Raw genomic sequence first — 24,651 nt, forward strand, 5'->3', positions numbered from 1 at the left:
TGAGGTTTTGATGATGCCTGCTTTACGGATCCAAAGGTCTGCAGACTCATTAGCACCAGCATAAAACGGTAATGTTCTAGCGTCCCCATCAAAGGAAACCTTGCCAAAAGAGTTTAGCATTTCACAAACTGAATGTTGGACAAGGATGAGATCTCACTACCAGCTCCGAGAGCTGGGGGAGTTTATGAAGCAGAAAGTATGGAATGAGGAAAAGATTGGGCCAGTGATAACTTCCTGGCTTGCAATTCTTTTTAAGAGGTGCTGATGGTACGGACTGCTCCAGCAAAAGGAGGGCCAGACTCATTTGAGGCAGGACCATGAAATTGGCTGCAATAAAATTATGCATTAAATGTGCATTATGCTTAATAATACCATGTTGCACTTCTTGTGTTTACTCGGTGCCTGTTCAGGCTGATCCAATTTTTTAAAGTTCTCCAATTGGGCCCCTATCAAGTTCTAGCCAGAGGTCGCATTTCATTTGCTGTTAGTCGATGTCTTCATTATTCTGTTAAGGCATTTCTGCTTTATAGTCATGATGACTACATATTTTTCTAAATGCGCTTGCTTTTTCAACCTCTGGTAAGGTCACTATTCCAAAAACATTTTAAAAAACAGCCCCTCATAGAGGGCACATTTGACGCACAAACTATCAGTAATAGCTCTGTTAGCTGGCAACTCAAGAATTGTTTGAAAACACTCACACACATGCAAAGACACACACACACAAAAAGAAACCTAGGATCTATTTCAGCAAACACAGTGGAGGTAATTTTATGTTGCTCACTGAAGGTGTTTAAATGAGCTTTGGGAAATAATGGGTTTGAGTTCTGAAAGTAGGAGACTAAGTGAAGAGCTAAGAATATATGTTTAGTACAGTATGTGGTCAAGGCTATACCAAACTGAGAGTTGGATTGTTTTAATCAGAAACAATGATAGGTGTTTTCAAGCTGGAAAAATATATATTACTGCCCATCTGTTCTCCAGTGCTGAGTTCCATGTGGGTATAATATGAGTACAGAACCAGGTTTACGATACAGAAAATCTTTCTTCCCCTCTGCTGTTCCTTGGGCCAAAAACACCCCTGCAACTCTGGCCACAGATTTCTCTTACACAACTTTTCAGAGAAAGTTTATACACTTCTGCTTATATGTATTCAGCATTCCTGAACAGATTAGTTCTTCAAAAAGAACTAGGTAGTTTCCCATTGCTGGAAGGAAAATCAATATGGCATCCTAGGTTCAGATCGGTTCAGCTGGAATGGTAAGAAGCCTCTGGTGATGTCACAATGATGTCACGGAACCAGTTCTGTCAGTGCTGGTCTGTGGACACTGCCATCTATTTTTTTTGGACATTTTTTTAAAAAGATTTTTTTAATTTTTTAAAAAAAATTCTGGTGTTTTTTTTCTTTTTTAAAAATAGTTTTTATTGAAGTATTTACATTTAAAAGGTGACATAAAAGGACATATACAAAAGTAGACAAAACAAAATAATACAATGCATAATACACTACATAACCTCTAGGGCAGTGATGGCAAACCTATGGCATGGGTGCCACTGGTGGCCCACAGAGCCATATCTGCTGGCACACAAGCCATTGCCCTAGCTCAGCTCCAATATGTTTGTGTATGCCAGCCAGCTGATTTATGGCTCGCACGGAGGCTCTGGGAGGGCGTTTTGGCTTCCAGAAAGCTTCCAGGGGAATGGGGGAGGGTGTTTTTACCCTCCTTCGGCTCCAGGGAAGCCTTTGGAGCCTGGGGAGGGTGAAACATGAGCCTACTGGGCCCACCAGAAGTTGGGAAACAGACCATTTTCAGCCTCCAGAGGGCCTCCAGGGGCAGGAGAAGCTGTTTTCGCCCTCCCCAGGCATTGAATTCTGGGTGTGGGCATTACTGCATGCATAATAGCATACATGCCTGCTCTTCCGGCACCTGAGGGGAAAAAGTTCGCCAACATTGCTCTAGGGTTATTTTACAGCAATTTATATCAACAATATTCTCATGCCTATGTAGTCTTTTTCATTTGCATGATTAATTACTATTCATTAACATAGTTGTAATATTTTAACATGGTTAAACATAGTAATATTTTCAATACTAATTTATTTACTAATTTAATTGTTTGGGTTTCTCTTTTCAAGCCAATCATATAATTTATTCCAAATTTCATAGTATTCCAAATCTTCCCTCCCATTTAATTCCAGTCATCCTATCTAGCTCAACACAGTCAAGCATTTTTTTTAAAATTATTATATTTTCGGTGGGTATATAAATTTGTTTCCAATATTGTGCAAGGCTAATTCTAGCTGCGGTATGTATGGGCAATATACTGTGCAAGAAATAATATTTTTTCTTGATTTTTAGGTCCAGTATTCCCAGCAGAAATATTTCTGGTTTCAAATTTAATTTCTGTTCTGTAATTTCCTCCAACCGTTTTTGGATTTTACACCAAAAATTCTTCATGACGGGGTGAGTCCACCACATGTGGTAGCATGATCCAATTTTATAATTACACTTCAAACATTTGGGAGATAGGTTTGGTATATTCTGGCTAATCTCGCTGGAGGTAGATGCCATCAGTAGTATATCTTGTACAGGTTTTCTTTGTAACTAGTTGGTTTTGTGAGTTTATAATTTTTATTCCAGAGTCTGTCCCATTGTTCTAAAATTAAACTATGCCTGAAGTTTTTGGCTCAACTAATCATGTTCCCTTTTACTATTTCTTCCTCCATTTTATACTTTAATAAAAATTTATATAATTTAGTTATTGCTTTTCTCTCCTGTCCTATTAGAATTTTGCCCAATTCTGATTGTTTTCTTTGTATACCAAATTGTTTCATATCCTCATTTAATCTTGATTTAATTTGAAGTTATGGCCACCAATCAATATTAATTACTTTTTTCAGTTTTTGAACAGATTTTAAATCTCCTCTTTCGTCTAAAATTTCTGAATATCTAACCATTTTATGAAGATCTATTGTATTTCAGTGTGTCATTGTGCCATACTTGATAACCAGTTCAGAATTTTCATATATTAGGTTTTTTTAAATTTTTATCCAAATCCTAAATAGAAAATCTCTAACTATATGTCTTTGAAAGTAAGAGTGTGTCTTATTTTTCTCATCCCACAAAAATCCATGCCAACCTGTTTGTAAATAGTATCCTTCTAATATTAATATTCTTTTATTTTGAAGTTGGGTCCAATTTTTTATCCATGTCAAAGCAGATACTTAATAATAAAGTTCCCATTCCAGAAGGCTGAATCCCCCTCTATTTCTATTATCTTGTAAGAACTTCAATTTAATTCTTGGGTTTTTTCCCCCACCCATATAAATTTGGATGATATTTTATTCAAATGTTCAAAGTATTTCTTCTCCAATTTAATTGGTGTTGTTTGAAATAAATATAGCAGTTTAGGTAGTATGTTCATTTTGATAGTAAAGATCCTTCCAATTAGTGAGATTTATAATTTATTCCATTTTTCTAAGTCTCTTTCTATTCCTCTTACCAATGCATTATAATTAGCTTCATTAATCATACTATATTTTGGTGTTAGTGTGATTCTGAGATACTTAATTTTTTTTACAGTTTGAATTTCCATTTTTTCCTCTATTTCTCAATTCTTGATTTTGTATACTAGTTAAATTTTTAGTTATGTTTTGGTTTTCTGTTTGTTAATTTTTAGACCTGCTACTTTACTAAATCAACTTATTTTGTTCAGTGATATTAGCCCTACTTCTATTGGTTCTTCTGCAATAAATGCTAGATCATTTCTCTTGTGTCTTTCTCTCCATACATTTCTCAATCTTAATTCTTGAGCCAAATTTTTAAAAATTGGTAAAGTTCTTCTTTCATAATTTTTCTTCCTGTTTTATAGTCGTTTTTCAGGTTTACCACCTCATTGAAGTCCCAATTATACACATATTGTCCCTTTCTAATTTTGTAATTATGTAATTTCTTATTAATATTCTTTTTGTTTAATATTTGGGGCATATATAACTGTAATTAATATTTTCTTTTGGTTCATTGAGATTTCAATTATTAATTTTTTGCCTTCCTTGTCTGAATAAATTTGTTTAGAGTTAAGCCAATCTTTTATATACACTACTATTCCTCTTTTTTAAAAAAAAGTTGGCTGTAGCCACAAAATTTTTCCTAGTTTAGGGGCTTTCAAAAATTAGTCTCATGCTTTCTCATGTGCACTACCTGTAGACTTATAACATCTAAATTTTGTTTCTGTAATGAAGCAAATAATTGTCTTCTTTTAATTGAATAGTTTAATCCATTTATGTTAACTGAAAATGATTTTTACTTCTTCCTCCATTCTACTGCCTACTTGTTACCCGTGTTAATCTAGTGTTCCTTGTTTCTCTTTGGTATTTTATCCTCTCATTTTCTCTTTCTAGTAATTCTTCATCCTCTACTTATTGTTCTTCCTGACTTTGGGGTTCTAAATTTACACTGCTTTCTTCTTCTTTCTCTATATGCTGTTCGATTAACTGATTAGCTTTCTCAACCGTGTCTATCTGTATTTTTTATCTTTAATAATAATAATAATAATGATAATGATAATAATAATAATAATAATAATAATAATAATAATTTAAAAAACAGAGTTGGAAGGGACCTTGAAGGTCTTCTAGTCCAACCCCCTGCTTAGGCAGGAAACCCTACACTACTTCAGACAAATGGTTATCCAACATCTTCTTAAAACCTTCTAGTGTTGGAGTATTAATTTTGTTGTAAAAGATTGAAATTCTCTTCTTTTCTCTCTTATTGTTTTTGGTATTTGTTTGAGTACAATGATCTTTTTCCCTTTAAAATTTATATGTTCACTGCAATGATCTTTTCCCCCTTAAAATGATCTCTTTCTCTTTAAAATGAATCTGTTCACCCCTTTTGGTTCTTTAAATCTCATCTCTAATAGCTCTCTTTGTGAACCTAACATGGAAGTCTGCTGGGTTTTTTTTCCTTCTGCACATGCAGAGAAGGTGAGTTTCAAACACTACATTTTGTTTTTGGCTTTGGTGGGGGGGTGTTATTTTTATTTTTGGCACCACGGCACTGGAGGAAGTGAACCGGCAGTGAGGTAAGTTAGAACCCACCCCTGCATCCTAGCAATAAGATTAGCCAAAGAGTTAGAGTTAAACTGTTTCAGGTAACAAGCAAAAGCAATGTGATGACAGATCCCAAAACTTCTCAAGTGAGTTAAAGAAGAGTTGCAAACCGATGGCTCTATGCTCTGGGCTCACCCAAATGGCCAGCCTTTCCATCTCCTGATTCTTCTGAATCCAGTTTAAAGTACACTCACAATTGATCCTGAAAGTTTTTGATATTTTTTTTAGATCTGTTCAGACATCAAGATCCTAAGAATGTATTTGGACACTTAGAGTTTACAAAGTACCATGATATAGTCATTTCTGGTCAGCAGCTGAATGCAATAACTGTGCCACATCCCAGCCCATTCTCTTCGGTCTATACTTAATGTTGTGGTTCAGCCTGAGCCAGATCAAAGACCAGCTGCGTCTCTGCTGGCTCCATGTTCGGGGGAGGCTGAGAGCAGAGAGGAGAGTTCTTTGCAGTCAGACAGTGCAGACAGCAGTCACGAAAGTGAAGGTGATGCAAGGCCTGGGAGCCCTGGGGAAGGGCTATCTCAAGCAAGTAGCTGTGATTCCCTGGAGTCCCTGGATGATGACACACAAGCTATCATTAGTATGCGGCAGAGATGCATAGCTCAAAGGAGAAATCAACTGCGTAGATATTATCAGCATTGAATGAGGAACACCAGGGGGTTGGGTGTGGTCCTCATTAGCAGGGAAGGGTTTATAAGGCATGAGAACCATTCCAGCAGCATGTAGTGTTATCAAAGGGGAGTTGGTGTTATCTGCATTTTCTCTCAGCGTTTTTGTTCCTGGCTCGTGGCCCAGCAGCCTTGAAGACTGGTGGGAGGTGTATGTCTGTTAGCTCAACAGCCTCGTCTGGCATTAAGGATCCTGTGTTTCTGTATGAACGATTGCCTTCGTGTATCTATTTGGAGTTCCAGTGTTTTCCTGATCTGTAAGGACATTTTCTGTTGGCTTCTTTTCTCTTTACCATTATAAAACTATGTTTGGATTCAACCGGTGTGTCTGGCTTATCTTTTTGGGTTGGTCATAGCTTCCGGAGTGACCCAGACAGAACACTTAATAGAATAATAGAGTTGGAAGGGACCTTGGAGGTCTTCTATGCCAACCCCAAAATCAGGCAGGAAATCCTATACCATGTCAGATGAATGGTTGTCCAGTTGCCTCTTAAAAACTTCCAATGTTAAAGCATCTACAGCTTCTGGAGGCAATTCATCCCATTTAAACATTTATGCTATCATCCACTTCACAAAAATAAAAGATGATAAATTGCTACTATTTCCTCATGTTTGAAGGACACTTCCATTGCTGTCCAAACTCCTACATTTTCAATTCTGCCTTTGGCCTCTTCTGTTTACTTCAAACAAGCCACAATGATGGGAGCTAGCAGCCCAGAATAGAACACTCCGGAAGCTTTTACTCTTTCTGAAGCAGCCCTTGTTGTCTTGAAATAGCGTCCTTCTCTCCATTGAAACAAAGACACTAGTGCAAAAACAAACTAAAGTTGTCTGTACTTACTGTACAAGCTCCAAGTTGTAATCTCATCTGACAATGGAGAGCTCATCTGGGTTCCACACTATCAAAGCTTGTTATTAGAAAACTGCTTTCTCAACAGTTTGACAGTAGTATTTCTAGTTTGAGGTGGAAGCTCTTTGAATCCAAAACTTGGTGCTATCTATGTCACATGTCTTATGTGCTAGTGATCCCATTTCAAACCCTAGCATCTCCATGGAGAAAGATCAAATAGACAAGTAGGTAATAGTGAACATCAGGTTTATTACATGTGCCCACAACTGGGATTTAATATAAGCAGTATTTATTTTCAGTTTCATCCAAAATTGGTGTTTAGTCCCAGCGTTGAGCATGCATACCACCAGATTTAGGACTAAAAGTTTTATTACTAACAAAAGTCTTAGCAGTTTGAGTATTTTTTTAAAATTTAACAAAGACTTCACCACGCTGATTATAATATTTTAGCAGCTGGCAAGAGACCCAAGAATAGGTAAACAAAACAGTAATTACTAGATTGTAGCAAAGTTCCGTATTGGAGATTTACAGAGGTTGGCTGGAAGCCTGGAGCTAATTAATGCAGACAAGAATGTGGTTCTTTTAAAACACAAGCTGGAGACAAGAGCTACAACCAGATTCTGGAACAAATTGCATTGTTCTCTGCACTGAAGCATCATGTGACTCCTTAAATGGCCCGAGGGTATGGCCCAGTAGCCAGCAGTGCTACTCACAAGGAAGCCTCCTCCTGAGTAACCACTCTTGCCTCCTATAGGCTCTGCAAATCCTAGCATAAAGAAGAGGCTCCTCCTCTTCTCCTGAGTCACTCATCTCAGGAGGTGCAGAAGGCCCAGATGGCTCTTCAGCCTCTGACACCACATTCTTTCTATTTATTTATTTATTTATTTATTTACTTACTTACTTACTTACTTACTTACTTACTTACTTACTTACTTACTTACTTACTTACTTACTTACTTACCTACCTACCTACCTACCTACCGTTCTGACTGGGTCACTCCGGAAGCTATGACCAACCCAAAAAGATAAGCCAGACACACCGGTGCAATGCAAATGCAGTTTATAAAGTTCAAGAGAAACAAAACTAACAGAAAATGTTCTTACAAAGCAGGAAAACACTGTAACTCGAAATATATCCACGAAGGCAATAGTCCATGCAGCAATACAGGATTCTTGCTGCCAAGACGAGACTGTAGATAGCAGACATACACCTCCCACGGGTCTTCCAAACTGCTGGGCCACAAGCCAGGAACAGAGACACCGAGAAACAAGACAGGATAACGCAACTCCAAACTGATAACACTCCACATGGCTTCAAGGGCTGGCCTGCCTTATATACCCTTTCCCTGTTAATGAGGACCACACCCAAGCCCAGCTGTTCCTAATTCACTGCTGATAGTATTTCTTCAATTGCTCCTTCCTTTGATCTGAACGTCTCTGTCTCATGTCAATGACAGCTTGAGCTTCGTCCCCTATTGACTCCAAGCTACTGGCTGGGGAGAGCCCCTCCCCAGGGCTCTCATGCTGTTCTTCCTCGTCACCTTCCTGACTATATTCTCCCCCATCCGACTGCTCAGCCCCCTCCTCTTCGCTTTCATCCTCCTCTGGGCATGGAGCCAGCAAAGACGCAGCTGGACCCTGATCGGCCTCAGGATGAACCATAACACCTACCTACCTACCTACCTACCTACCTATTTATTCATTCATTCATTCATTCATTCATTCATTCATTCATTCATTCATTTATTTATTAGATTTGTATGCCGCCCCTCTCCGTAGAGTCTTTGCTGTCAATCTTGGGTGCCAGGAACACAGGTCACTTGTACCGTGCCTCCACTGTCTCTAAGTCCTCTGGATCCATTGCTAATTGTGCAGGATGCGAATGGGCCACAACAATTGGTGATTGGTTTGAAAGAAGAGGGAACATTTGAATTATGTGCTCTACTGTACATGGAGATGTCTAATATCCCTGCAAAACAGTTACCCTGATTATTTCACTAATGTATCAAGCATGAATCAGTCACTCACACTTTGGTTACTTCCTGCCCTGTTTTCCCCAAAATAAGACCTCCCCTGATAATCGGGCTTTTGCCTGCATGGCAATAAAGCCAAGGGTTTATTTCAGGATTTTAAAAAATATATAAGACAGGGTCTTCTTTTCGGGAAAACATGGTAGTTGAATTATTGCAACACATTCCACATTGTGCTGTCATAAAAAACTTCTGGAAATTGCAATTGGTCCAAAATGCCACTTCACAGGCAAGTGTGGCCTCACATGGTTTGATTATTAGGCCATTTTTATGCAAAGGTATCTGCCTACTCCTCCAGATCCAATAGGGTAAGTGCACTCCAGATCATCTCCCTTAAATTTTGTAACCTGAAAAAATATAGGAGGTTCATCTCAATTACTCAGCTTCTCCCCATCATTTGGCACTTCCAAAAAGCCATGAAGAGCTAGCTCTTTCCCCAAGTGCTGGATATGCATAATGAACGTATTGGGGAGTGTTATTTTAGAATCACCCTGATTTGTAGTTTTTACATTTGTCATTAGTAATGTTTGTTTTTATGTTTTATTGTTACACTGTGAGCCACCCAGGCTTACCATATATAAGATCAATTGTTATACAAACATAGATATATACATACCCAACCAGTCCAATGTCATAACCATAACCTCTTAATCTGTTAGGACAGTGTTGAAGAATCTTTTTTGGTTTGTGTGCCAAAAGGGGGGAGGGGTGGCAGGAAGCTCACACCCATAATTCACTGCACCACCCCATGCATGTGTGCATGACCCCCCCCCACACACGCACTCCCAACACACAATGACACACCTGTTTTTCGTTCTCCCCAGGCATCAGAGCCTTTCTAAGAGCCCAGGGAGTGTGAACAAGGCCTCACCTCTGGAAGCCAGAAATGGCCCATTTCCCAACTTCCAAACAGCCTTTGGGGAGTGGGGAGGCCATTTTTGCCCTCTCCATGCTACTAGAAAGGATATGAAGCCTGTGGAGAGCAAACAAAATGGGGGGGGGACTTCCGGTCCAACCAGAAGTCAGCAAATGGGCCATTTCTGATCACTGGAGGACCCCCAGGGGGAAGGGGAGGCTGTTTTTGCCTGGCCAAGCTCCTAGAAAGGCTCTGGAGCTTGGGGAGAGCAAAAAATGGGCCTTCCCCACCTCTCCGGAGACTGGAAACAGCCTGTTTCCCAACTCCCAGTAGGCCTAGAAGGCCCGAAAAGCAGCTGGCTGGCACGCACATGTGCGCCATACCTGAGCTTGTGTGTCACCGATATGGTTCCACATGCCACTTGTGGCATGTGTGCCATAGTTTCACCATCACTATGCTAGCATATAGAAAATAATATTGTCTCCTGCAGACAATGAGAGAAGACTGGGTTAGTAATTACTAGTAAGAAAATGTGACAATGCAGTACAGAAATCTACGTGCTGCCTTTTATCAAAAAGTTAGCCAGAGGTGGTAATGGAAGCAGAAGTTGCTTCAGCAGGCAAGCACTTGGGTTGCAGATAGGTTACCTGTCACTGATGTAGTATGAACAGCTTACATTGGTGAGATCAGCTAGCCAATTATCATAAACACAGATGTATAGGCTTTATCCTGCCTCTCTATTTTTGTTCCCACAGGTTTTTGCAATTATCTCAGTTCCTTTCCCTCTTCCTTTCTCCTTTAGTTAGAAGTGATTAAAAATTAATCAACTTTTAAAAGATACAGCAATCAGCTCTTACTTCCCCGTAAGTGCTTTATGATCCAGAATTAGAGGAATTTGCTTTTCAACACAGAACACAAATGAATAAAACCAGATGGAGATGTTCCCGAAGGATCTGAATCAGGGGCGAAAAGATCCCGGTTTGCTCGTGCTTATCAGTTGTTTTATTTATTTATTTATTTAGGATTTATTTATTTATTTATTTATTTGTTTGTTTATTTGTTTAATTTATTGGATTTGTATGCCGCCCCTCTCCATAGACTCGGGGCGGCTAACAACAATGATAAAAACAGTATGTAACAATCCAGTTAATAAAACAACTAAAAACCCTTATTATAAAACCAAACATACACACAAACATACCATGCATAACTTCTAATGGCCCAGGGGGAAGGAATATCTTAACTCCCCCATGCCTGGTGGCATAAGTGAGTCTTCAGTAGTTTACGAAAGACAGGGAGGGTGGGGGCAGTTCTAATCTCCGGGGGGAGTTGGTTCCAGAGGGCCGGGGCCGCCACAGAGAAGGCTCTTCCCCTGGGGCCCGCCAAACGACATTGTTTAGTTGACAGGACCCGGAGAAGGCCAACTCTGTGGGACCTTATCGGTCGCTGGGATTTGTGCGGTAGCAGGCGGTTCCGGAGGTAATCTGGTTCAATGCCATGTACGGCTTTAAAGGTCATGACCAACACTTTGAATTGTGACCGGAAACTGATTGGCAGCCAATGCAAGCCACGGATACTACCATTTGGGTTCTTTTACCCTTTACACATGTGCAAAGTATTCTGCGCATGCGCAGAGGGTAAAAGAACCCAAGTGGCGACGTCCTGGTGGGCGGGTGGAGCCTGGCACTCCCTTCATGACTGTCTCTCCAATGACTGATAGCCATGAGTGAACCAGGAGCATTTCACTCCTGATCTGAATGGGCATCAAGATAAATAGGATGCTGGACAGCTTTGAATCAAAACAATGGCCATCATGCCACTAATTTCTACTACCAAAATCTCTGTACCAATCAAACAGCATCGGGCATTAAATCTCTTGATCCGATTCCAGGGTCTGCTGATACACAAAGGTTTTTACAGCTTTATTAATATCCAACAGGGTTGGCTATACAAACAGGGAAAAACTCTTTTCCCCAAAACAGATCCGATTGCACAATGACAATGATTTCCAATTGGGTGTGTGCGTCAATTCAATAAGATCTGAAGAGGTTGACACAACCTCTCCAGATCTAACTGAATGGGCAGGAGAAAAGTACTCCTATAGGTAAGTTGCTTGCCTAATATTGCCTAATAAGTCAATGTGTTTGTCTAATATGTACATTTTCTCTTCTTCTGCATTGTTAGTTTCTGCAATTTTAAAACTGAGGGTGAATTTGAGTTTCAATTGACTTTAATAAAATAACTGGGAGGTACACTTATTGGCTCAATGATATAAGCATAAGATTTTACATATTTCAAAACGAACAGTTGGTGACTGATGGCTGAATGCCAAATACTTGTTGGATAATGAAGGAGTTAAGGAAGTAATTAATAAAGATTTTGAATTATCTGCCAGTTAACGTAAGGAAAAAGCGATAATTAATTCAGATCCAATATGGATGCCTTTTTCCCATCCATGAAACATACTTGCTACTTCAATTATAATAACGTATCTGGAGATGGGACAAATCCAAGGAGTCCAAGTATATTAAAGACTTAATATTGTCTTAAAAATTGTAAAAAGCACATAATTGATGTACCTATTTTTAAAGCAAGGTACTTTTTAATATATTATCATGTTAACTGAATTGTTTTAAAAGCCATAAAAGCTTGTTTTGCAATGACGTGGTTTGAAGAGGAAAGACGCACATTGTAATGGTGTTGTATCACAAGGCACTGTGATGAAAAGTCTCCAAGTCTTTTGAAACATCAAGTTTTCCTACTAGTTTTCAAAATGTATTGAATTACAGGATGAGGATGATGATACGATGATGATGATGTAGGAAGAAAAGGAAGAGGAGAGGGAGGGGAGGGGGAGCAGAAGGTGGGAAGGGGAAGAGGAGGAGGAGGAGGGGAGGGAGAAGGGGAGGAGGAGGGAGGAGAGGAGCGGGAGGGGGAGGGAGGAGGAGGAGAAGAAGAGGAGGAAAAGGGGAGGAGGGGGAGAGAAGAAGAAGAGGAAGAGGAAGAGGAAGAGGAAGAGGAAAAAGAATTTATATTCTTCTTTATTTATTCAATTTATATTCCAATTTATTCAATTTATATTCCACCCACCTCCTTAGTGACTCAGAAGAACATGTGATGATGATTTTGTTCTACTATTACAACTGATGTTTTAAAGAGCACCTCTGAGCAAATGTCTTGAAAATTTAGAAATACAAACTTTTCTTCCTAGATTTCAAATCAAATAATGCTGCATTATTATTCCTGTTATTGTTATTGTTACAATCTTATTGTCGTTGTTGTTCTTTTTACTAAAGTCATTAATATTGTGAAAAGAGATCCTGTGATGAATGAACATTCTCTAAGAATTTTCACTTTTATCTACTATGTTGTTAAAAAAAAGAGGAAAGTTACCTGATTATTGACCAATTTGATTTATATCCTGCCTTTCTCCTCTGAAGAAACACCTAGGGTGGCTAATAAAATTTAAACTAAAGGAGGATATAAAGTTATAATCACATATTAAAAATAACAAAGAGGCAGAAAAATAATGATAGAGGTGTGTCCAACCCACAGCCTGGGAGCCACATGGGGCCCTGGATAGCTAGTAATATGGTCCCCACAATTACATTATATATTTTATATACTACCCAAGACAACTCCTCTTCACTCAACAAGCCCCATGCAAGCCAAAAAGTTGCACAACCATGATTTATAGGAATTAAAATCCTGGTAAAGAGTTGCTGTTATTTTGACCTTCAACAAAGCAGGTTATTAAGTCAAGAGGTGGTTTGTGGATAGTTACGGTAGGTCCTAAGTAACTAAAGCACCAGGCTTGAAGCTGGGAGATTATGAGTTCTAGCCTATAGGTATAAAAGTGGCTGGGTGACCTTGGGCCAGTCATTTTATCTCAGCCCTAAGTAGAAGAATCAGCCTCTCACCAGGAAGACCCAAGACCAAGAAATCAATTCCACAGGAAGACTAAAAGTCCTTCTTATGTAACGTGGCTATAATAATGGAATCTGACAAGTCTGCTGTGCTGTATCTCCTCCCCTTCTTGTCCTCATATGAACCAGGAAAGTGTCTCTCTAAGCCTCTTCCACGTACTTAGTTTATAATGGACTTACAATGCTTCCCTTTGTTGCTTTGGGTAATAGATCTCGCCTATTTCCATCAAGGTTACCTTCCTTGCCATTGCATCAGGCAATGACAACCCATTTCTGAAAATCTTGCCAAGAAAACTTCAGGAACTTGTCCAGGCAGTCACCAAGAGTGAACACTCATACTAACACATGCCATTTAGAGCTTTAAAGATAAACACCTACATCTTAGTTTGTAATGCTGTAGCGCTTGCAGAGTTAACATCATCACCTACTCCTGAAACTTGTATGGGTCAGAATCCTAAACAACCCCTATCTTGCATCCACTGTAAAACATGCTATGGAGCAGATGCAATTGAATGATAACGTACCTGTATCAGTTGCAGGAAATCTCAGGCTGAATTCCTACCAGTTCCAGATGACACTGATTAAAGATGTAGGTTTGAAATCCTCTTTGATTGACAGCAACACAAGCCAAACTGCCAAAGATGGTAAAAGTGCTCTCAGCTTGCACGGTGTCCAGAGAAGGACATAACAACGGAACATCTCAAAGATTTCTCCAACAGAATGCAATTAAGGATGTGTATTCAGTAGACAGGGACCTGGTGGCTCAGTGGCTAAGACACTGAGCCTGTAGATCATAAAGATTGGCAGTTCGGCGATTTGAATCCCTAGCACTGCGTAATAGAGTGACCTCCCATTATTTGTCCAAGCTTCTGCCAACCTAACAGCTCGAAAACATGTTTAAAAATGCAAGTAGAAAAATAAGGACCACCTTTGGTGGGAAGGTAACAACATTCCATGCACCTTTGGCATTTAGTCATGCTGGCCACATGACCATGGAGACTTCTTTGGACAGTGCTGGCTCTTCGGCTTTGAAACAGAGATGAGTTGCGAACAATTAGCACATTTGTACGAGGGGAACATTTACCTATTCGGTAGACTGAGCAGACTTTATAGGAATGAATATGTCAGTAGCTCCCAGAGCTCATAGAATTGACCTTCTCCGGATCTCATCAGCCAAACAATGTTGACTGGCAGGCCCATGGGGAAGGGCCTTCTCTGTGGGGGCTCCGATCCTATGGAACCAACTGCCTCTGGAGATTTGCACCCTTTCCAATTTCCTGGCCTTCCGCAAAGCTGTGAAGACCTGGTTCTTCCAGTAGGCCTGAAACCACTGAGTGAATGGAACCTAAATTGGCTAGGAGTGAAAGTGAGTGTATGTATGTTTGGGTTTATTAATGTTTTAATGTTGTTTTATACATTGTTCTTATTTGTTGGAAGCCACCTTCAGGAGTGGGCAATATTACCTTTATATCCTTCTTTGATAAAGCTATTACTTTAATAGATCAAAGCATCTTATGGCTCTCATTAAATCCTTCAGCAGAGGTGTCTCATAATATTCCCCTTACTAAAATGGCAAAATATGGCCACACACAATAGTGTTATTTGGATTCATGGTGCCCCAAGTATTCTCATTAATGGTCCACTTTACTCTGGAGAATGTATTGAGTGGAGTGCTCAGTGAAGGGCTACCAAAATGTTTACTACCACACTGTGGGCATAGCTTATGCAGGACGCCCTGCATTTTCTTTCAACATCTTTCAGTGCAAATAGGGTGGAGCTCCATTTTCGCTACCCCACTGTGTGTCCCCCCCATCTGAGCAGTAGCCCACCCCTGGGAGTGCTCCATGGTTTAGATCTGGGCTTTGTGCTGTTCAACATTTTTCTCAATGCCTTGGAGGAAGATGTTGAGGAACTATTAATAAAGTTTGCAAATGGCACATGACAGTGAAGATTGGCTGAAATACTATACAAAAGAGAGAATTAAAAAAATTCTAGAGAGGTTTGAGCAGTGAACTTAAATGATGGAATTCCATAGGGAAAAATGCAAAATCCTGCATTGGGGTAGAAAACAGGTAAGATGATGTTTGCTAGTAGTAACACATGTGAAAAGATTCTGGGTTTCCTTGTCAACCCCTAAGTTGTATGTGAGCTATAAGTAGCATAATGGACTGTGAGAATAACCTTGAAGAATAAGAAACCTCAAGCAAGACAAAGGTCAGATAAGGGAACTCTGAATCCAAAGCAGGAATGTAATTTGAGAAAGCTTCTCGGTTTTGACCCTCCCTAGTTCTTGAGATTAAAAACAGGGAGGTACATTCAGACTTGCAAGATTCTGGTACTATAACCTTGTAATAAAAGTAGTATGAGATTCATGGCTTGGTTTCCTGGCCTGAACTGCTTCGAGGGCTGAACTATAGATGCTGTCAGGCCAAAGCCAGATTTGCTTGGAGATTTAACCTGCCACATTATGTTTATGGAATGTTTCTTGCTGTAGAAAGTTGGGAGAGGCAGTTGCATGAGGAAGTAGAGATAGTCATAATAAATTCCTTTTAGAGTTCCAAAGTCATCCTTTGTCCAGCACCTGTCCAGAAGAAGTCGGGAGTCTACAGACCCGTTGGCAGAAGATGAGTGGTAAATGTTATGAACTTTTGGGTGTGGGACAGGGGAATGAACTTTAAACTGGAAGGAGAAACCCTGGGAATTCAGATCCGGGTTTTCCAAAGATGTACCAACAGGGCTCTAGGAATAAATTGGAACTTTGAGGAAGCTTTGGCCTCGCAGTCTGGTTTAAACTTATATGTTATTTGTAGCCCTGACAGATGCTCGAAAGGCAAATGCTATCTTGGCTGGCATTAACAGGAGGACAGAGTCCGGATTATAAGAAGTACAGTGATACCTCGTCTTATGAACTTAATTGGTTCCGGGACGAGGTCTGTAAGATCAAAGGTTTGTAAGATGAAACAATGTTTCCCATAGGAATCAATGGAAAAGTGATTAATGCGTGCAAGCCCAAAACTCACCCCTTTTGCCAGCCGAAGTGCCCATTTTTGCGTTGCTGGGATTCCCCTGAGGCTCCCCTCCATGGGAAACCCCACCTCCGGACTTCCGTGTTTTTGTGATGCTGCAGGGAATCCCAGCAGGGGAATCCCAGCAGCGCAAAAACAAGTGCTTCGAAGTCCAGAGGTGGGGTTTCCCAATGAGGGGAGCCTCAGCAAAATTGCAGCATCGCAAAAACACGGAGGTCCTTGAAACCTCACCTCCGGATTTCCGTGTTTTTGTGATGCTGCGATTTCGCTGAGGCTCCCCTCGCTGGGAAATATACATAAGATTGGTACAAATATAAGGGAACGTTTGGGCAGGGATGGTAGGCATGCTGGTGTGCTTATACATGCCCCTTACTGACCTCTTAGGAATGGGGTGAGGTCAACAGTAGACAGTCTAAGGGTAAAGTTTTGAGGACTTGGGGAGGAAACCACAGAGTCAGGTAGTGAGTCCCAGGCATTAACCACTCTGTTGCTGAAGTTGTATTTCCTGTAGTTGAGTTTGGAGCGGTTCACTTTGAGTTTGTATCTATTTTGTGCTCATTTATTGTGGTTGACGCTAAAGTAGTCATTGACAGGAAGGACATTGTAGCAGTATTCCAAGTGTGGTATTACAAAGGCATTATAGAGTGGTATTAATACATCAAATAATCTTGATTGTATCCCTGTATTAATGCTTGGGCTGTGTTGGATTTTTTTGGTTGCTGCAGCACACTGTTGGCTCCTTTTTAAGTGATTGTCCATTAGAATTCGATCTGGCAATTACTATTATACAATTGCTCTATTGCTTCAGAAGGGAGGACTAGAACAATAATTTAAAACTACAAAGAAGGAGGTTCTGGCTGGACATCAGGAGGAATAAACAACTATATGAGCCATCACCCATAGAATAGGATGCCACCCAAATGCGACAAGTCCTCTTTTTGTAGAGTTGTTCAGACAGAGGGTGGATGGTCATTGTTCAGAGATGATCCAGTGGATCCTGAGTAGGAATTTGGACTGTATGATCTCTTTTGTATCTTCCAATTTTGTGATTCAAAGTAACTCTATGTAGAGGCAATATCAGATCTGCCCTGCAAAAATCTGGATGACTGCTAGAGGGCTGCAAAAACATGCATTAAAAATCTTTGCTGCCATCCAGTGGTGAATCTGGAATTTTGCAGCCCAAGATAGCCCTTACAATGCTATTAGCAGTAAGAATTGAAATGTGCATGGGCTAAACCTGACCTGCAAAGCCTGTTACTCCCTAGTCCCTGCCCACCTCCTAGATGAAACTGGAGCTCTCCAATGGTTGATGTCACTTGCTGTGAACTCAGTAGTGCTGTTTTTATCACTTGTCTGGGGTTGCTAATAAAGGAGACCTTCTCTGAAATGTACACCCAGTACATTGACTTCAGTTAAGCAAAACCACCAGTAACAAAAACGTGCTATAGACAGAGCCTGTACCTTAAGCAAAATGCAAATCTACCCACACCATGCACTTGAAAGTTCCGACCACTTCCTTTTTCTTTGATCAACCTTAATAAAGTAGAGTAGTTTCTACCTATCTATCCAGCTTGTTTTTCTTTATTTTACTTTGATAGACTGAATGTACAGTTATGGCTGATCCGTGAAACAGTATCCATTTCTGATCCATGCCATTCAGGGTATATGCCATGCCCAAGGCTAAACCTCTCTGCTCAATTAGCAAAATTTGAGGGAAGCCCTATATAGATAGTTTAGAGAATCTGAGAGGTATCATAGGCAGAGCAGGTAAAAATGAGAGTTAAAGGCAACATCAGAGGGAGACATGGGTGAAAGAATTCAGATAACAGGGCAAACGGTAATTAAAATGTGAAGTTTAAAACCACACTCTATAGAACAGCCCAAATCAGCAAAGATCGGAATTCACACAATTTTGTTTCTAGCAAGCTAGAAAGTATAATATATTTTTATATATTATATTTTTCAGTCGTTCCTTTGTTCCAGCTGGGTCTCAGGTAAATAACTTTTAAAAAAAACTAATTATATTTGCCTCCCTGTTTAAAAAGATGCTTGCATTCATTTCGCCCATTTCTGCCACTGTTCTTTTGTTTGTTGTTAGTTGCAAAGTCATGTCCAACCCATCACAACTCCTTGGAAAAATATTCCTCCAGGCCTTCCCGTCCTCTACCATCCTCTGGTGTCCATTTAAACTCACGCCTACTATTTCAGTGACTCCAGCCGTCCCTTTCTTCTTCTGCCCTCAATCGTTTGTAGCATTAGGCTCTTCTTCAACGAGTCCTTCCTTCTCATTTAGGTGGTCAAAGTATTTGAGTTTCATCTTCAGGATATGGCCTTCTAAAGAGCAGTCATGGTTGATCTCTTCTACGAGGGACCGGTTTGATTGCCTTGCAGTCCAAGGGACTCACAGGAGTCTTCTCCAGCCCCATAGTTCAAAGGCCTCAATTCTTGGGCGCCCAACCTTCCTTACGGTCCAACTTTCACAGTCATACATTGCAACTGGAACAACCATAGCCCTGACTATATGCACTTTTGTTGGAGGGTGATGTCTCTGTTTCTTAGTAGAGATTCTGCTGTTTAGCTTTGACATGGCTTTCCTACCAAGGAGCAAGCATCTTTTAATTTCTTGGCTGCAGTCCCTGTCTGCGGTCATTTTGGAGGCCAGGAAAATAAAATCTGTCACTGCCCCTGTTCTTATCAGGATCAAATTTCTAGTTTCTTCCCCCAGCACTGAGTTTAGACCATTTTCCCCTTTCTTAGTCCAATAATAGATACCTCCCAATCCTCTTTTTCTATCTCTGAAGAAGGGTTAACCAGCTAATCCACAGCAGCATAGCAGTTTGTCAAAAATTGCTAACTAAGAAATTGGATGAGACTGGAACTGTTTCTTATAAGGAGGAACTTCTAATCTCTTGGATCAGCAGAAAACTTCCTTCCTACTAGATGTAATAAGCCATGAAAGTCAAAGGTGGAAGAACCTTGTCTACCTCCATACATTTTTGAACTTGAAAGTCAACCAACACCTCTGATAGTCCCTTGGTTACCTCTACAAATGGAACTGTCAAATCAACAGCCATGATGAATACAATCAAGGTGTGTTCTTAAAACGTCCAGGTAATATGTGACAAGAGCTGCCAATTCTTCTACATGATCTCTTGTTTGGCCAAAAGTCTGGAAGCCCCAAGCCATTTGAAAAAAAAATGCATGTCACTGAGAGATCAAGTGAGAGAGAGAAAAAGGAAGAGAAAAGAGATGTGTGTTAACCAAAGAACCTTCACTTAGTCTCAAATGTCCATCAGAAGAGACAAGCACTTGAGATTGACACTCGAACAGACAGGAAATCTGTAGAGAGAGGGAAAGGATTCCCTTAGACTGCTGAAACTTCCTCTCTCCAACCCTTTGATCTGTTCTGTGCTATGCTGAGCTGAGGCTCTCCAGACCCAAACTCCAGCCAAACTCCACCAAAACTAGGTCAGCTTTCTCATCCATCATGGCTGGGAAAGAACTTACTTCAGTGCTCACCAGCCTAACTTTTTTTCTTTTTTTTTAAAGTAATTTTTATTAATTTGTTTTTTAAAAAGCATAATCAAAAAAATATATACATTGACATATTTGCAATATTTGCAATACATAAAAAAGAAAATAGAAAAACATACATACACTTCTAAACCAACAAAAAAACCCTGGATAATTACAAAATTACAAATAGCATAGAAATATCATCAATTTCCTCTTGAGAGAAGGAGAGTTACAGTCTTGTTGCATATCAAATTATTTTCTGGTGAATAGAAATCATCATTTAAAAAAAGCACTTGCAGTTTGAGGGCAGAAGTAAATAATATCAAAGGGTGGGCTACTGCCCAGATGGGGGGAACACAGTGGGGTAGCAAAAAATGGAGCTCCACCCCAGAGCACCCAATTTGCACTGAAAGATGTTGAAAGAAAATGCAGGGTGTCCTGCATAAGCCACGCCCACAGTGTGTTAGTAAAACATTTGGTAGCCCTTCACTGATAATATATAACTTCTTTTCCTTTTACCTGGTATATGTCATGCTGAATATTGCCAGCCCCAGAGACATTTAGTAATTAAAGAGTTAACTGTGTGTGCTTTACTAAGATCCTCCTATTATGATGTAATATCCTGCCACATCTAATACTACTTCCTTTTTCTTCATCCTAAAACTCCATTCTCTCTTCTAACCTCCATCATGTAATACGTATTTTGTTATGTTGTCCATCGAGACATGTTTATTTTATACTTTTATAATAAAAAGAAATCTTGTTTTGAACAAATGACTGGGCTTCCATCCATCGCCTCCACGGTGATTAAGGTTTTAACGGACTTTAATAATTTACAAACCGTGACAGTATGCAAATGCACAGTGTCACATTTTAACAACAACCCCTACTTGTGCCATAGGTTCGCCATCGTGGGTATAAACTATTCTTTCTACCAATATCCTGTGGCAACTCTGAAGAGCCAGAGCAGATGAAAATAAGCTTTACCAATCCTCTCTTGACTCAGACCCAGATTGTCATCTAGTTTGCCAGCCTATTCCTGTTGTTGGGGTTGCTCCTTTGTAGGCCCTAATACTTAAGTAACCAATTGTGACAAATTGACTGTGGGCCAGTTGTCCCATTCCATTTGTGGAAACTGCAGTATTTTCTTTCAGATAAGACATTCCATTGCCAAGGAATGTCCATCTGAAATAAATATTTCCCACAAATAATTGGTTTCCTTGGCCAAGGAATATCCTCTGCCACCAATGCAAGTGATTCATCCAGTGGTTTAATATCTTTACATCTCCCATAAGGAAAAATACATTTCTGTCCTGCAAAAAGTCTCCAGAAGTAGGGGTTGTTGTTGGGTTTTTTTCTTTGTTCCTGATCCTCTAAACTTAATTGCTGTAGATCTTCCTCCAAAGAAAATTCCTCTTGGAAAGGAGACATGAAATTCAACAGAACATTATTGTTGACTCATTCCAGGCAATAAACAAAAGAATCAATTAGATGAGTAGGAAGCACCTGCTTAAGCTTGATTTCAGGCTTCCTCCTGTTGATCTGCACTAAGGCTAAATGTGGAAACACCATGAATCTTTGACCCTCAATGTGCTATTTCCTTCCCAGCTTTCACTGCTCAGAACACTTTGTCTTTTTGTAAAATCTCTGCCACGGTGACAGTTCCTTGTATACCCACGACAGTCTTTGAATAGATCTCTAGCAAAAGGTTGTCTTGGTCTTGTAAAACAAATAGGTTGCCTTCATCTTCCAAGGAACACAACAACTTGTTCTGTGGTTTAATTCAGTACTGCTAGAACATGCAAGATGAGTAGAATTGCTTAGCTATCCTCAAACTGGTTCAGCATACCAATTTGGTCTAATCAAAGTGTCACTTGATATACGTAGTTAATGAGATTCTACACCTCTGGAGGATGCTGGCGCTGAGTTTGATATCTCACTTATTTGCTTCTCAAGTCTTTCATTGCAAGTGTCCATTTCCAAATATTGGTTTCTCGGACTGTCTACAAAGAATGGACCAGGATAGATGGACTAAACGTTGTCCATGTCTCTTTCCCTTTTGTAACATCTAGTAATGCAATACACAACGTTGTTAAGTTGTGTGTTTCTCCTCTTCTGCAAATAGAAACTTGTGGTGCAATAAAATGTTTTATTATTAGATGTGTTGAAGAAGAGAGGAGAAGGAATCCTTCTATTTTTAGAGGGAGCTGTATATGAATGATAACATCATGTTTCAGGCGTGGTGGACTTTCTTTGGCTTTGAATTTTCTATATTTTAAGGGTGCATTTTTGGAGGCCCCAGTCAGCTCATGACCAGAGCAAGGGTGTTTTTTATAGCTCTGAACCACATTAGTGAAAATCAGGGCCTCTTCTAGGTTGTTGAGTTTCCTGCTACATGAAGTCTTCTCACAAACGTTTTGGTGGAGAGAGAGAGACAGAGAGAGACTTCCTGCAATTGCCTCAACCTTGTTTCCCATTTCACAATCTGGATTTTTCACCTTCATAGAAGAAGAAGACTGACGGCAGAAAAAGACATCATGGTCCATCTAGTCTGCCCTTATACTATTTCCTGTATTTTATCTTACAATGGATATATGTTTATCCCAGGCATGTTTAAATTCGGTTACTGTGGATTTACCAACCACGTCTGCTGGAAGTTTGTTCCAAGGATCTATTACTCTTTCAGTAAAATAATATTTTCTCATGTTGCCTTTGATCTTTCCCCCAACTAACTTCAGATTGTGTCCCCTTGTTCTTGTGTTCACTTTCCTATTAAAAACACTTCCCTCCTGAACCCCATTTAACCCTTTAACATATTTAAATGTTTCGATCATGTCCCCCCTTTTCCTTCTGTCTTCCAGACTATACAGATTGAGTTCATTAAGTATTTCCTGATACATTTTATACTTAAGACCTTCCACCATTCTTGTAGCCCGTCTTTGGACCCGTTCAATTTTGTCAATATCTTTTTGTAGGTGAGGTCTCCAGAACTGAACACAGTACTCCAAATGTGGTCTCACCAGCGCTCTATATAAGGGGATCACAATCTCCCTCTTCCTGCTTGTTATACCTCTAGCTATGCAGCCAAGCATCCTACTTGCTTTTCCTACCGCCCGACCACACTGCTCACCCATTTTGAGACTGTCAGAAATTACTACCCCTAAATCCTTCTCTTCTGAAGTTTTTGCTAACACAGAACTGCCAATGCAATACTCAGATTGAGGATTCCTTTTCCCCAAGTGCATTATTTTACATTTGGAAACATTAAACTGCAGTTTCCATTGCTTTGACCATTTATCTAGTAAAGCTAAATCATTTATCATATTACAGACCCCTCCAGGAATACCTTCATTTTTTAAAGGCAGGGGTCTCCAACCTTGGCAACCTTAAGACTTGTGGACTTTAACTCCCAGAACTCCTGAGCCAGCTTTGCTTCTAAGCCCACAAAACCAGCTTTGAAGTATACAGTCTTAAAGTTGCCAAGGTTGGAGACCACTGTTCAAAGGCATTCATAAACATAATGCCTTAAAGACTTTTCAGTGGGCTGGGGGAGGAGGTAATTCAGAGGAGGCCACTTTAAACATCAGTGTCACCAGGACATGCAAGACCTCTAGTTAATAGACAGCAGCTCTAGATTGACAGCTTTGCAAGATTTGGTGCTAAATTTATCTGAAGAATTGACTGTGAAACACTTCAGGGAGAATGGAAATAGAGCAAGATGTATAAATCTCGGCCTTAAATTAACAGCACGTGCAAATAGGGAGGTCAAGTTAATAATCTAAAGAGTGTGACCTACCCTACACGAGACCCAGCCAGCCACCTGTGTATTGGGTCTTGCCATGTACTCGAGAATTATTCTCTAATCTATTTTTTTTATATAATGGATCATTAGAAGCTTATGGTGGCCACTTGAAATAAAGCTCAAATGATGCTGCCTCCCCAAAATATATATTCACTAATGCTGCACTGGAGAGATATACATTTCTATTTTAATTGATTCCACCCTGCATATATTTGGTGGCGTAGAACAATAGCTATGGGAACAACCTGTTCAACACAGATCAGCTTCTTAATCCATGAGGCCACCATTACCTTGCTTGATGATGATGGGTATTCGCAGTAATGGGCAGCCAAAATTTTTACTGTTACACTGTGGCTTATTTTGTGGGTGTGGCTTAATGGTCATGTGACTGGGTACAATGTCTTCCCAGCCATGTGTCCAGGTGGGAGTGGCTTGAACAATCATCATCGTTCAAGTGAACTCTTAAGTCCTCGACTTGCAACCTTACCAGTGTCGCTCGCTGGGGTGACAATTCGCTGGGGTGACAATTTGCTTCGCGTTTCCCGCACTCTCCTTCCTGGGTCGCCCCCCTGCCTCAGGCTGGGTAGCTAGGTGAATGGGTGCTGTCAGAAGCATAAATGCTGCCAGTGCCACTTCCACCCACACCTTCTGCTTACACCTCAGGAAGGAGGTGGCTGTATGAGGCTGGAGGGGAGCTGGGCAGGAAAGAAGGAAGCTCATCCGAGGCCAGGAAGGAGGAAAAAGGAAAAAAGCAAGCAGCGCAGACGCAGCAGCAGCAGCAGAGGAAAAAAGGAGAGCCGAACTGAGACCAGTAATCCAGGAAGTGACAGCTGCTGATCAGCTGGAGCT

This window comes from Erythrolamprus reginae, chromosome 2, assembly GCF_031021105.1.
Source record: "Erythrolamprus reginae isolate rEryReg1 chromosome 2, rEryReg1.hap1, whole genome shotgun sequence".
Lineage (NCBI taxonomy): Eukaryota > Metazoa > Chordata > Lepidosauria > Squamata > Dipsadidae > Erythrolamprus > Erythrolamprus reginae.